This window comes from Engraulis encrasicolus, chromosome 10, assembly GCF_034702125.1.
Source record: "Engraulis encrasicolus isolate BLACKSEA-1 chromosome 10, IST_EnEncr_1.0, whole genome shotgun sequence".
Taxonomy (NCBI): domain Eukaryota; kingdom Metazoa; phylum Chordata; class Actinopteri; order Clupeiformes; family Engraulidae; genus Engraulis; species Engraulis encrasicolus.
Genome location: NC_085866.1, coordinates 2200528 through 2214113, shown reverse-complemented (window position 1 = coordinate 2214113; position 13586 = coordinate 2200528). Strand labels below are relative to the sequence as shown.

The following is a 13586-nucleotide window of genomic DNA, read 5'->3' as shown; positions in this document are numbered from 1 at the left end:
CACCAATTACACGCAATCATGATGACATGAGCTCCACAGTCATGGCTTGGTGTTGTCTAATGTCGTCTCCCATGACTAATATTACTAACCCATTAGAAACCACTAGCTAACCAGTAAGAGAAAAACACGACAAAACACAAAACTACTTCATACATACATTGCAGAGAACCATAGTGCCCTACAAGCAGGGCCTGGGGCCCCTAGTCTACAGGTCGCTGTGGGGCCCCCCGAAAGGCAAATTTCGAGACAAATTTGCATAGATAGCAACTGTACTCAACACGACAGATTCATTTTCCAGCATTGCATCTTGTCACAATTTTGCCATTTTTCACTTTTGGCCAATCAGGGAGCCCCTGGCAGGTGGGGGCCCCTAGGCTGCAGCCATATCTAGCCTGTGCATTAATCCGGCCCTGCCTACAAGGGCAAAGTACAATAACAACGGCAACGTTGAAACTGAGCATCGACATTAGGGTAGATAGATGTTGTAGTTGCTGCAACTTTGACATAAGGTAGCAATACCTCTGACACAGGACACGTTTTTTGACCCTACAACTTTGTCACAAGACGAAGGCGGTGCAATGAAGACCATTTTCAGTCTAAACTCTAGACTTTGACAAAACATGTAGTTAGTTACTGCACTTTGCCTTCGCAGAAAACCATAAATCACCAAATTCATTTCATTTAAAAAAAATAATATATGTTTTGGGTCTATTTGACCTTATTTATGATAGGACACTTAAGGTGGCGTCAGGAAGCGAGTGGGGAGAGAGAGATGGGGAAGGGCTGGCAAAGGACCCGGGCCGGGAATCGAATGGTAGACGAGTGCCACGGCAAGGCCAACCACATTCATTTCACAATGCAATGCGGTGGTTGACATGAAACGCTTGCATCTGCTGTGCTATGGATTGGTGTGAACCAACTCGGCAGTCGAGGAGAAGAAGAGAAGAGAAGAGAAGAGAAGAGAAGAGAAGAGAAGAGAAGAGGAGAAGAGAAGAGAAGAGAAGAGAAGAGAAGAGAAGAGAAGAGAAGAGAAGAGAAGAGAAGAGAAGAGAAGAGGAGAGGAGAAGAGAAGAAGAGAAGAAGAGCATGTTATGGAGGAAAGTTCAGACTCGGGGGCCTACTGCCAGGGCCAGAGGTAAGAAAGACAGCAAGAAGTGTGTGTGTGTGTGTGTGTGTGTGTGTGTGTGTGTGTGTGTGTGTGTGTGTGTGTGTGTGTGTGTGTGTGTGTGTGTGTGTGTGTGTGAAAGACAGCTAGAAGTTTATTTCTGAGGCCCTGCAAACATGTTCTGCAGTCTTCTTCTGAGCAGCTCTACTGCTCTGCACGGCTCTCTACTCTGCTCCGCAACATCAATCGAAATACAGACACACCACCCAAGGCACTCAGAAAGCTGTTTCCCTCCCTCTCTCTCTCTCCCTCTCTCTCTCTCTCTCTCTCTCTCTCTCTCTCTCTCTCTCTCTCCTCTCTCTTTCTCTCTCTCTCACACACACTCTCTCTTCTCTCTCTCAAACACATCTTCTTTCTCCCTCTAATGCACAAACATACAATGCAGGAGGAAACGGCAGACTTTCTTACCACACACACACACGCACGCACGCACGCACGCACGCACGCACGCACACACACACTAAACTTACACATCAACTAGAAGAGAGACAGGCAGGCAGACAGACAGAGAAAGTAAGTCGGTGGAGGGAGGAGAGAGATGGAGGGAGGAGAGGGAGGATGGGAGGAGAGGGTGGAGGAAGAGAGGAAGAGAGGGGGGAGAGAGAGGAAGAGAGGGAGGAGGAAGGAGAGGGTGGGATGGAAGAGAGGGAGGATGGAGGGAGGAGAGGATGGAGGGAGGAGAGGATGGAGGGAGGAGAGGAGAGGAGAGGGAGGAGAGGAGAGGGAGGATGGAGGGGGGGAGGAGGAAGGAGAGGATGGAGGAAGAGAGGGTGGAGGGAGGAGAGGAGGAGAGGAAGAGAGAGTTGGAGGGAGGAGAGGGTGGAGAGGGTGGAGAGGGAGGAGGGGGTGGAGGGAAGAGAGGGAGGAGAGGAGGAGAGGGAGGCAGGGGTGGAGGGAGAGAGCGAATCCCTTGCACTTGCCCTTGTTGCACCATTTCTTGTCTTCACACCGTCTTCACTTCTTCAAGTGTGTGAGGCAGCGCTCAAAACTTATTTCACCATCAAAGTCAAACTCTCCCTCTTCCTCCCTCTCTCTCTTCCCCCTTCCTCCCTCTTCCTCTCTCTCTTCCTCTTCCTCTCCTCCCTCTTCCTCTCCCCCTTACTCCCTCTTCCTCTTCCTCCCTCTCTCCCTCTTCCTCCCTCCCTCTCTCTCTTCCCCCTTCCTCCCTCTTCCTCTCCTCTCTCTCTTCCCCCTTCCTCCCTCTTCCTCTCCTCTCTCTTCCTCTCCTCCCTCTCTCCCTCTTCCTCCCTCCCTCTCTCTCCCTCCCTCTCTCCCTCTTCCTCCCTCTCTCTCTTCCTCTTCCTCTCCTCCCTCTCTCCCTCTTCCTCCCTCTCTCTCTCCCTCTTCCTCCCTCCCTCTCTCTCTGTCCATCCCTCTCTCTCTCTCTTCCTCTTCCTCCCTCTTCCTCCTACAAACTGCTGGAGAGCTGAACTCCTTCAAGCGTGCGCTGGTCAATCCCTGGTCAATTACGCACAGCAGAGCAGGCAGGAGGCGAGGTGAGTCGAGGTTATCCCCCTGGGCATCAGTGGACATTATCAACCGCTGTCTATCCTAGTGTTTCTCAACGGGGGGGTGGGGGTGTGGGAGTGTACAGCCCCGCAGAGGTGCAGATCCAGAAGGATACAACTGATACAGGGGGCGGTGGTTAGTTGCCATTGGGGGCATTAGTCGATTTCATTTCTTAATACTAAGGGGGGGCGTTGTCAGGCTTGATGAGGTAAAGGGGCGTTTGTTTAAAAAAAAGGTTGAGAACCACTGGTCTATCGTATTGTATCACCCCACACCTCATCCACTTCCTGTCTGCTTCTCCATATGAACAGTGGCATTGTGACATTTATAAAAAATCTTTATTATTCCAGATATTCTTTTGGTGTTAAGACTGTAGTTTTGTCAAATTGTTCCTGCACATTATCAGTCGCTGTCTAACTGTTGGCCCCTTACCTACTCTTCCTCCACTTCCTGTCTGCTTCTCCATATGAGCGTGGCGCTGTGACATTTTAAAAATATAATCCAGACATTCCTTTAGTGTTAGATAGTAGTTTTGCCAAAATGTTACCGGGCATTATCAGCCTCTACAGAACACCACTCTCTCTTTTTATCTTCTTCTATCTGTGTACTCTATTTCTCCATACAATAAGAATGTGACAGTTTTCAGGCAACATTCCAGCCATTTTTTGGTAGTAGAAGGTAGTGTTGTTTTATTGTTACTGGACAATACCAGACATTGCTGCATCGCATTGCATTGCGCTCTCTCTCTCTCTCTCTCTCTCTCTCTCTCTCTCTCTCTCTCTTCAACGCTCACATCCATTTTCTGTCTTTGTAGTCTGCTTCTCTATAAGAAGTTTTTTTTAAAATAAATAATTCAGCTATTTTAGTATTAGACTAGTTCTTCTCAAATTGTTATGGGACATTACCAGCTATTGTCTACTGTATCGCACTCTCTCTTCTCTTTCTGTCTGTCGTTTTAGGCAGTTTCTATAAGAACATGACAGTATTTAAATAAGCTATTCTTTTAGCGTTAGACTGCAGTTTCGTTAAATTGTTATGGGACTCTATCGGCCACTATCATATCACACTCTCTCCTCATCCACATGCTCTCTGTGTAGTCTGTTTCTACGAAAAACTGTGACAGTTTTGAAATAATTTCAGCCATTCTTTTAATATTTGATGGTTTCACATACACATTAGTTGCCACTGTCCATCAGTCCCTCTTTTCATCTGGGTCCTGTCTACTGTATGTTGTGTGTTTTTCAATAGAAATGTAATAGTTTTTACATATAAATAATCCAGGCATTCTTTTAGCACATGCTTGTTTGACACGCTACAAACATCAAAGTTTGCTGTTCAACAGTAGCTTTGTAAAACTGTTATCAGTGCCTGATGGTGATTCTTCACAAGACCGTCTTTTCATTTGCAAGATAAATTCTGTCACTGAAAGAACCCTAGCTTATAGTATTATGTTACGTTATTGTAGAGTTGACGACTGCTTACAAGAGTCAGCTTTACACACACACACACACACACACACACACACACACACACACACACACACACACACACACACACACACACACACACACACACACACACACACACACACACACACACACACACACACACACACACACACACACACACACACACCCAAGTCAGCATCCGTACATTTCCATTTGCAAGGTATAGAGATAAGAGACGTTGTTCACTGATGAGAGTACTGGCTCACTGAACTGGATCATTGTCGACTCGCAAAATTGCTATGCAAACACTGAGAACATCGCAGCGTGATGCAGAGGTAGTTTCCTTGCACAGCGCTGGCTGCACAGGAGCATGTGACTTGTAATTGCTATTCTATGTGACTGTGTCAGTGATTGGTTGATTGATTTACGGAGGGAAGGTTTAGCAACACTGTCATGAACATTTTGTGTGTGTGTGTGTGTTGTGTCTCACTACATAATATCTCGCTGTTATAGGATTGTTTTAGCTCTCTGTAAAAATGTAAAATGGTTTGCCTTGTTTTTGTCTTTACACTGGCAATGGAGACATCTTTGTTCGATTTTTGTTATTCTTTTTAACCCCTTAAGACGCAGCTTTATACATTTGTTGTTACCAATATGGTAATGACCAACTCGTGGTGCATTACTGAAGGGCCTGTGTTGTGTCATAGTATTATAGTGCTATGGTAGTTACATTTAAATGACTATTACAGCGTGCCACTGGAGGTACAGCTTCAAGTATTCTGTTGAGGTTTCATGCCTTTATTTGACAGTGAGAGTAAAGAGATGACAGGAGATGATTAGGAGAGAGAGATGGTGGAGGGTGGGGCAATGACCTTGGGCTCGAACCTGGGTCCCCGTTATAACAGTGGTGGAGGATGGGGCCATGACCTTGGGCTCGAACCTGGGTCCCCGTTATAACAGTGCGGTGCCTCAGCTGTGTAAGCCATCACCAAGGCTAGGCTTTTTATTCCCCCTTAGTCTATTTAGTTATCTTGCAACCATCTTATCTGTGTGTACAAATTGAGCTGAATGAATTAAATTGAAGTGGACTGTTGAATTGAATTCAGTGTTGGAGTTGGATAAAATCGAATTGAGTGAAATGAATTTCAGTGAATTGAATGACGGAGGCGTGATGCCTGCGAATCTGCTTGTTGACATCTGTGGCCTTCTGAGCACATGGAGATGACACAAGTAGGGCTGTAACGATATCGTATCGAACCAAGAAATCGTGATACACATATTCATAATCATGATACTGTATCGCTATGCACGAAGGCAGTCTCGTGATACCCTTTTTCAAAGTTGGGTTACCTTTCAGTGCACAAAACAACCAAATGATATGATGTGATAGTGCTTTCAAGTTTCAAATCTTTCTGATTATTATTTTTTAACAGTTAAAAATATCTACGACTTGTAACCTGCTCTACCTATAAATGATAATTTAGTATCATTCGTTTTTTGGAAAAAAAAGAAAAAAAAAGAAAAAAAAGATATATTTGTAAAAAAAATGTGGCGTATCGAACCGTAGGTCAAAGATCATCATATGAACCGACTCACAAGTTGAGTGTATTGTTACAGCCCTTGCCAGAGGCTGCAGTCTATGGTTACAGGAATGGTACTGTTGCCTTCTCTCCAAACACAGAGGACGGACTATGCAGAGTTCAAAAAGTCAGAAGAGAAAATCAAATCTAGCACTTACAAGTAAAAATGTGCGTTTTGAAACATCCTTGTGAGTTGTGAAACATTGAAGTAAAAATCATTTGCTACTTTAAGGGGAAAAAAATGACTAGGAGCTGCCAACCTGAGCCATGTGTTTGAGAGAGCCAGATGAGAAGAGGGATCAAGGACAGGCAAGCGTCAGAGCTGAGGGACCCAGAGGTGTTACGGATGAATTATGGCTTTAAGGGACTTACTGTACGTCATTAATATAGTATTATGTAACCCCCCAAAAAAGTTATATTACACAATGGCTTCACTTAAAGTGATACCGTCTCATTTTTGGAAATAAGCTTATTTTACACCTCTCCTAGAGTTAAATGATTTAGTTTTACCTTTTGTCCTGTACTTTCAACCGTTCTCCGAGTATGGCATTGCAAACTTTACCTCCAAGCTAGCAATTAACATTGAGTCCTATGAGACCAGTTGGTGGCTAGCTGGTCTCATAGGACTCAATGGTAACGTCTTCTCATCTGGCTCTCTCATGCACTTGGCTCAGGTTGTCAGCTCTTACTCACTTCTTACTAAACTTTAAGTTTCATATCTGGCATTGTTGAGCAAAAGCAACTCATAAAGAAACATCTAGGAAATATAAATAAATATATAGAGTGAGTGGAAGTAGATAAATAAGTAGAAATATATGAGAGGAGAAAAGTGGGAAACGCTTTACTTTACGGTATAGTTACCATATGTAATTACTGTGTACTGTGTCCTCTCTCTGTTACCCTGTTGTTACACAGAAAGTACACAGTAATTACTGTACCGTACTGTACTGTAAAGTAAAGCGTTACCAAAAAGTGTATAGACTATCCACTTGAGTGGGCGCTGTGACCCCCCCCCCCCCACACACACACACACACACCCACACACACAATATCGGCTTGATGTCCAGGTTCGAATCCGGCCTGTCAGTCTTCACTACCCTATCAGAAATAAAGGCTCAAAAAGCCAAACAAAAATCTTTACAAAAAAAAACCCAACTATCCACTTGAATCCCCCTGAATACAGAACCCACAGTGCACACAGCACTGTAGAGAACGCTACAATAGTCAGAAAAATGTGGCCAAAATCCAACTAGTTTACCAAGAATGAGGGCAACAGACAGGACTGAGCACCGATGTCTTTTGTATAACAGGCCACACTCCCCACACAGTAATGTCCTTGGGAGGGACACTTGTAAAAAAATGAACTGCTCTCCAATACTGACTGAATGACATTCGATTAGGCGAGCAAAATTCCATTGATTGTCTGTTTACCATTTTATCCTCTGTGTTTGTCATACAGCGAGAAAAAAAAAAGAAGCTGCGAGTCGTGACACTCTGCCGCTCCACATAATGGAGAACAAGGACAACTGGTAGACTACCAATTGGCAAGCTGAATATCGCTGAAGTGCAGTGTGTTAGGAAGATTGAGCTGGTGTGTGTGTGTGTGCGTGTGTGTGTGTGTGTGTGTGTGTGTGTGTGTGTGTGTGTGTGTGTGTGTGTGTGTGTGTTAAGGCGTGTGTGTGCGTGTGCGTGTGTGTGTGTGTGTGTGTGTGTGTTTGTGTGTGTGTGTGTGTGTGTGTGTGTGTGTGTGTGTGTGTGTGTGTGTGTGTGTGTGTGTGTGTGTGTGTGTGTGTGTGTGTGTGTATAAAGGCGTGTTGAAGATTGAGTTAGGGCGGCATGAAGCACAAGGAAGACGTGGGTGACGGGTGACAGGGGAACAATTTTTCATCTTGCCAGAATTTTAAAGAGATAAACATTAGTTTTTTTTTGTTTCTTTGTTTGTCTTTTATTTATAAAAGCCAGGCCCTTCTGTGTCAGTTGATGTTCTGTCACCGCGGTGAGACCGGTTCTGTGATTGCTGTGGTTCTCTCTGCTTCTGCATTCGCATCACTTTCCCTGTCTTGGTTGCTATGACGCCACAGTGATACACACCTGGTGGAAGATAACATCCCTTCACAGCACTGTAGGCTGCTGCCTTACTGTAGGAGATCATGTCATTGTCTTACTGAGATCAAAGCGAATCACCAAAGTTTTTAGATGCGTCCCAGCATCTCTATAAGAGGGTCTGTCTGTCCGTCCGTCCGTCCGCCTTCAATTGTGTCTGAAACGCTTTCTTTAAATTGTTCCTTCCTGTGGCCACAGGGCGGCAGACTTGCCATTTTGGACCGGAGCGAATGCGTGCAAGCATAGCCTTTCCAGAGGGCCTAAACCGGATGCTAACGTTGGCGAAAAGTAGCCTAGCCACAGGCTAACTGACAAACGTGAGGCCAACAACTCAGCCGATCGTGATGTACGCCACAAATAGACCAATCGACCTCATATTTAGACACTACAATGTTGATTTCTGCCTTCGATTTTCATCAGTTAAGAAATCTAGCGTCGGATTAACACATTATTTACAATAGAGAATCTTTGGTAAAGCGAGTTGCCGCCATGTTTGTTTTCCACAATCACCCGGGTAGAGAGCTCACGTGCAGCATTCTGGGTAATTGAGTTTCACTGCTTTGTGCCTTGACGGTGAAGCTGGTATTGAAAAAAAAGTCCATAAGCGCATGATTCACCCAAACGGTTTTATTTATTTATTATTTGTCGATGTTTAGATTCTTTCCCACATGCACATACTGCTGAAATGGCGTGATACTAAAGGTTGTTAGGCCTAATAAATGTCTGGTAATTTGTAATGTTCACTTCATCTAGGCTATGTGAAATTTCAAATCATAGCCTATGGTTCTTTTCCAAATCCAAGAATGATGATAAGCTTATTATACCCTAAACTGCAAAAATTAAAGCCATGTCTCGCCATTTTGCTGCCTTGCTGCCTGCCACAATATTTGGAGTGTCCATGATGACCAATAAACAAAAAGTACATCCCCGGGGGGCGTTGACAGAGGAGGCCAGGGGGGGGCGTTTGGGGGGGAAAATGGCATAGTTGGAACTGGCATAGAGGGACGCATCTGTCCGCCTGTCGGCCTTGTTTTCCCTTGCAACTCAAACGAACTATCTGCAGGCAAGATTAGACAACAAGGAAGCTAAATATGTCCTTTGCTTAATATGAAGTTTATCTGTTTCTATTTTTCACCAATAAATTGCATCCTGCTATGGCCAGTGTTAGGGGTGTAAATGATAATCGATATGTATCGATGCATCGATCCCACAGCCGGCGATTTAATCGAATCGTATTGTATAGTGGGGCAATCTTAAGTATCGAAAATAATCGAATTGCTGGCCCCTGCCCAATGCCCTAGCTCCATAACATAGTAGAAGTGGAAAAGTAGATGGAAAAGTATTGAATCGCATTGTATCATGGGGCATTCTTAAGTATAAAAAATAATCAAATCGCTGCCTTAAAAGAATCGATATTGAATCGTATCATCATGGAGGCTGTGATTTACACTCCTAGCCAGTGTTGGTGTTAAAAGTTAAAAGACAAGTTTTGTAAGTTTCCCTTTGTTGTTGCTGGTCGCACTCTAATCGTGTGGCACAGGCTGCACTTGGTTGCCATAGCACTGATTAGTGTGTCTCTCTGAATGCAGGCAGCTCAGAAGGGTGAATCGCGAGCGGAGTGAGTGAGTGCCCTTGAGGATCACACTGCTGGATGTGTTCAGGGGAATAGGAGGCTGGATGATTGCACAGACTCCATCATTCTCTAGTCTAGTCTAGTTTAGCAGTCCTTTGGAGGGAAGGCAGCACAGTACACGGCACTCATATGGAAACCATATTGTATAATCATACACAAGTTTTGTACAAGCTTTACAAATTCTAATAAATAATGATTTTTATATGATAGAAAAAACAGATAAACATTGTGAATACATTGTGAATATTTAACTAGGACTAAAAGCACAAATTGTAACATGGCATTCACAGATAATGTTTATGACACAATTACTTTCTTTGTATGCTTCATATGTTTTGTTCATATAATAATTCTGAATGCGGGCAGAGCAGACGGATGAATCTTGCGCGGAGTGAGTGCCCTTGAGCCTCACACTGCTGAATGTGTTCAGGGGAATAGAAGGTTGGATGATTGCACAGACTCCATCATAGTCTAGTCTAGTCTAGTTTAGCAGTCCTTTGGAGGGAAGGCAGGACAGTACAGATGTGCCCAGTGCAGACCTAGTCTATGGTTGTGAAAGGGGGAGCACAGGAAAAAAATAGTGTGGCACAACCCATGTTAGTGGGGCCTTGACTGGAACCTATCAATATAGCCTTGGCTGGCTTACATGAGATAGAGCATTCATGACCATTACTAAGTTAAACAACTAGCCAAATGTGTTTCTGAGTTTACGTTCATATAGCACATATATATACAATACTAATAGAGACTGACTCACTTTCAATATGATGACAACTGAAGGGAAAACAAACGCTTCAGTTTAAAGTTTAAGAGTTAAACACCTTATACACATTTAAGCAATGTTTGTTGGCTTATTATGCTAAAAGACAAATGCTTTTCCATTGTTTCATTATTTGTTTACCTCAAATACAAAATGTGCAGACGGAAAGCAGTGCTTTTAAGGATCCACCCTGATAAAGCCCTACATTATGAGCAAAAAACAGCATGTTGATGTTTTCATCCAGTTGTAATGCAATAAAAGCTTTTTAACTAAAAAAGATTTAGAGTGCTGCGTTGAACTTTCCTCTCCTCTGTATTGTTTTTGTTGACCACAGAGCACCTCTGCACATCAGAAATGCTGGAGCCATCCTACGCCTTTCCATTCGGGCTCTGACAAAACCATCTTCATGTCCTCAACATACCACACGAAGCACAACACCTGTCAACACATATCCCACCAGGTGCACCCAACAGTCGAAACGTTGTTTGACTTGAATAAACCTTCAAAGCGGAGCTAAAGTGTGCGCACTTCTACGTACTTTTTCTATTGTCATATACGCCTTTGTCCTGCACCTGGCCTCAGCGAGGTGGGATGTGCATAGTCTTACTCTTTTGATAATTTCTTCATCTTACCACGTCATCCTAAAATAAGCTTAATAATAGCCAGTGGAAATTCTGTATATTAAAAGTGTCTCGTCAAAACGTTGGGGTACAGAAGTCATGTCAGGAACAGCCGTATTAAACAGTGTTTAGCCAATAGTGACTACAGTGAAGCTAATGTCGACAAGACGTGACTACAGAGGAGGACCTCCCGTACCACACACACACGCACGCACGCACGCGCGCGCGCGCGCACACACACACACACACACACACACACACACACACACACACACACACACACACACACACACACACACACACACACACACACACACACACACACACACACACACACACACACGCACACACGGTGTCAGGCTAATTATCTTCCGTGAGTGGCTTCAGGAGCTTTGTGAAGGCAATGGCAGATAAACAACTACCAGCTAAAGCAAGAAAAAAAGAAAAAAAAGAAAAAACCTGCTCGTTCCTTCCCTTGCCAACAACGGCTTACAAGACTAAAGACATGTAAACAGTAGAAGGCGAGCTAAAAAGAAACGAGATGGAGCCTCTGATAAAGAAGAGTAAATAACAGAAGAGAAGAAAAGGACGAGTAAATAACAGAAGAAAGAGAAGAAGGACGACAGTTGGCTTCACTAAAGCCTGCTTCAGCTGCTCCAGGAAAGAAGAGACATGTATGTACGTAGCCTGATTATCATCGACTTTCAAATCTCTTCGAGACTTGGTCTGACCAAGAGCATAACAGATAACATTTCCCAAACGATATGGTTGACCCGCCCCCCTTAGTTTGCTACAGGTTGTTTGCTCCCTGACAAAGTGGGAGGAGTTCCCATTTTTTCTGGAGCTCAGAATCGTGTTTGTATTGTTCTTGGCCGGACTAGTATGTATGTACACAAGGACTGTGTCCAATGGCCTCTATAATTACAATTACGTCCAATGGCTTCCATAACTACATACACTCTGAGAGTGCAGACCGTCGCCAAGGAAGCTGTTTGATATGTTACACCCTATTTTTATTTTAAGTCTTTCTGCCTTCTTTCAGTGGAGTTAGGAACTGGACTGTCAAAATTGGCCCTGTCCACAATTCAATTTGCGGCCACTGGGGGCGTCTAGATTTCTAGGCTAGCAATGCAAGTAACTGATTAAGACTTGGTCAAGATTCAAGATTCTTTTCATTCGTCCCAAGGGTAATTTGTCTTGGACATACATAGCTGCTGCATACTATACCATTTTGTTGACAATAAGGTTATACAGCAGCAGAGGCTCCGCGTTAGGAGGTTAAGGAGTTTATCCGTTTGTTCAGCTATGTTCAGCTATATAGCCTATGTACTGTAAGTTGCTATTTCCGTATGTGCAGACTATCGCACCATGGAGGGTAGAGGCACGTGTGCACATGTGCATTCCCCTGTATGTAATTAAATATTTACATCAATTACTTTACCTAATAACAACACTGTTGTGTAGACCAAATGCAATTTGAGGGCATTCATTTCTGTGTTCGACTCGATGTTTATCAAGTGGTTCCAATCAATTCTAATTATGCGGTCATATCACTTTTGGATAATCAACACATTTTCATCATTTTGTACCTCAAGGCCGTTGAGTAAAATGCAAAGCTCTTGCCAACTATCAGTGTACTAGTGGTGTCAACAATGATCGTTTCGGCGATGCAATGCAATGCGGGGCATGGACGATCCAGAATCGATCCGGCAAGTTCCAGATTCGATCCGGCAATTTTTTTAAAGTTTCAATTACTTCTTCCATGGATATTTCGGGAGCAAATTAATGTTAAATTAAATAAAAGCACTTCAAAACATTGCAAGACTGATACAAACTGATACAGAAAACAGCCAATAAATTGTTGCTCAGTATCTGACTACTTGCATTGCCTCATCATGACTGATTAAACATTTGCTTTGCTTTCAGTAGAAATGTTATGCATTGCAATGCATTGGATCGCGGGGGCGCTGTGGCGCAATGCGCTAAGCCCCACACATTTGGGCTTGCATGCCCATGGGGACCCCGGTTCGAGTCCGGCCGGGGTAATTTCCCAATCCTCCCCCATCTCTCTCTCCCACTCACTTCCTGTCATCATCTCATACTGTCAATAAAGGCATAAAACCCCCCTAAAAACATATTTAAAAAAGAAAAAAAGAAGTGAATTGGATTGCATAGAATCCAATCGAATCGAATTGCTACCTCTCGAATCGTGATCGAATCGGATCGTGAGGGCAGTGCCCATCCACACCACTACAGTATAGTGCTATAAAACATGCAAATCTGTCCTCCGGGCAGGATAATCCCAGATATAATATTAATCAAAATCCAAAAACACAAGCGCTATGAATATTTGACTAGATTGTATTGTGTCTTGAGGGCATGGAAGTTATGTTTGCCACTTTATTTGCCTCATTGTTTTTGGAGAAAAAAACTGATGGTCAGATGACCAAAACATATTAAAAAAAATACTTGCTGGTGGAGTGGACAGTGCACGGGACCTTTCTTACTTTTGAATGACAACCTCACTGGATCCAACACACCTGTCCACATCGTGGAGTTACTATATCAGCCATTTCACTACAAGCTGTAATCTAGGTCAGGGCACTGTATGTGGGACAAATAACTAAACTAGACTTCTCTACTCAAATATGAGGTGTGCAAAAGCACTCTTTTCTGATCTGTTTTGATGGCTTGAGTAAAAACCTACCCTTTTCACTTTGTTTATTCTGCATGAACTCCTTGGCCAGGTCGGAGCAGCAGAGGGCCTG

The 13586-nt window shown here is 43.7% G+C and overlaps 1 protein-coding gene across 2 annotated transcripts in view; it reads right to left on the bottom strand.

Annotated features, from left to right (window-relative positions):
- Positions 1-13586, bottom strand: part of chchd6a (coiled-coil-helix-coiled-coil-helix domain containing 6a) — a 135259-nt gene that overhangs the window by 39819 nt on the left and 81854 nt on the right. The gene's annotated exons all lie outside the window — the stretch shown is intronic.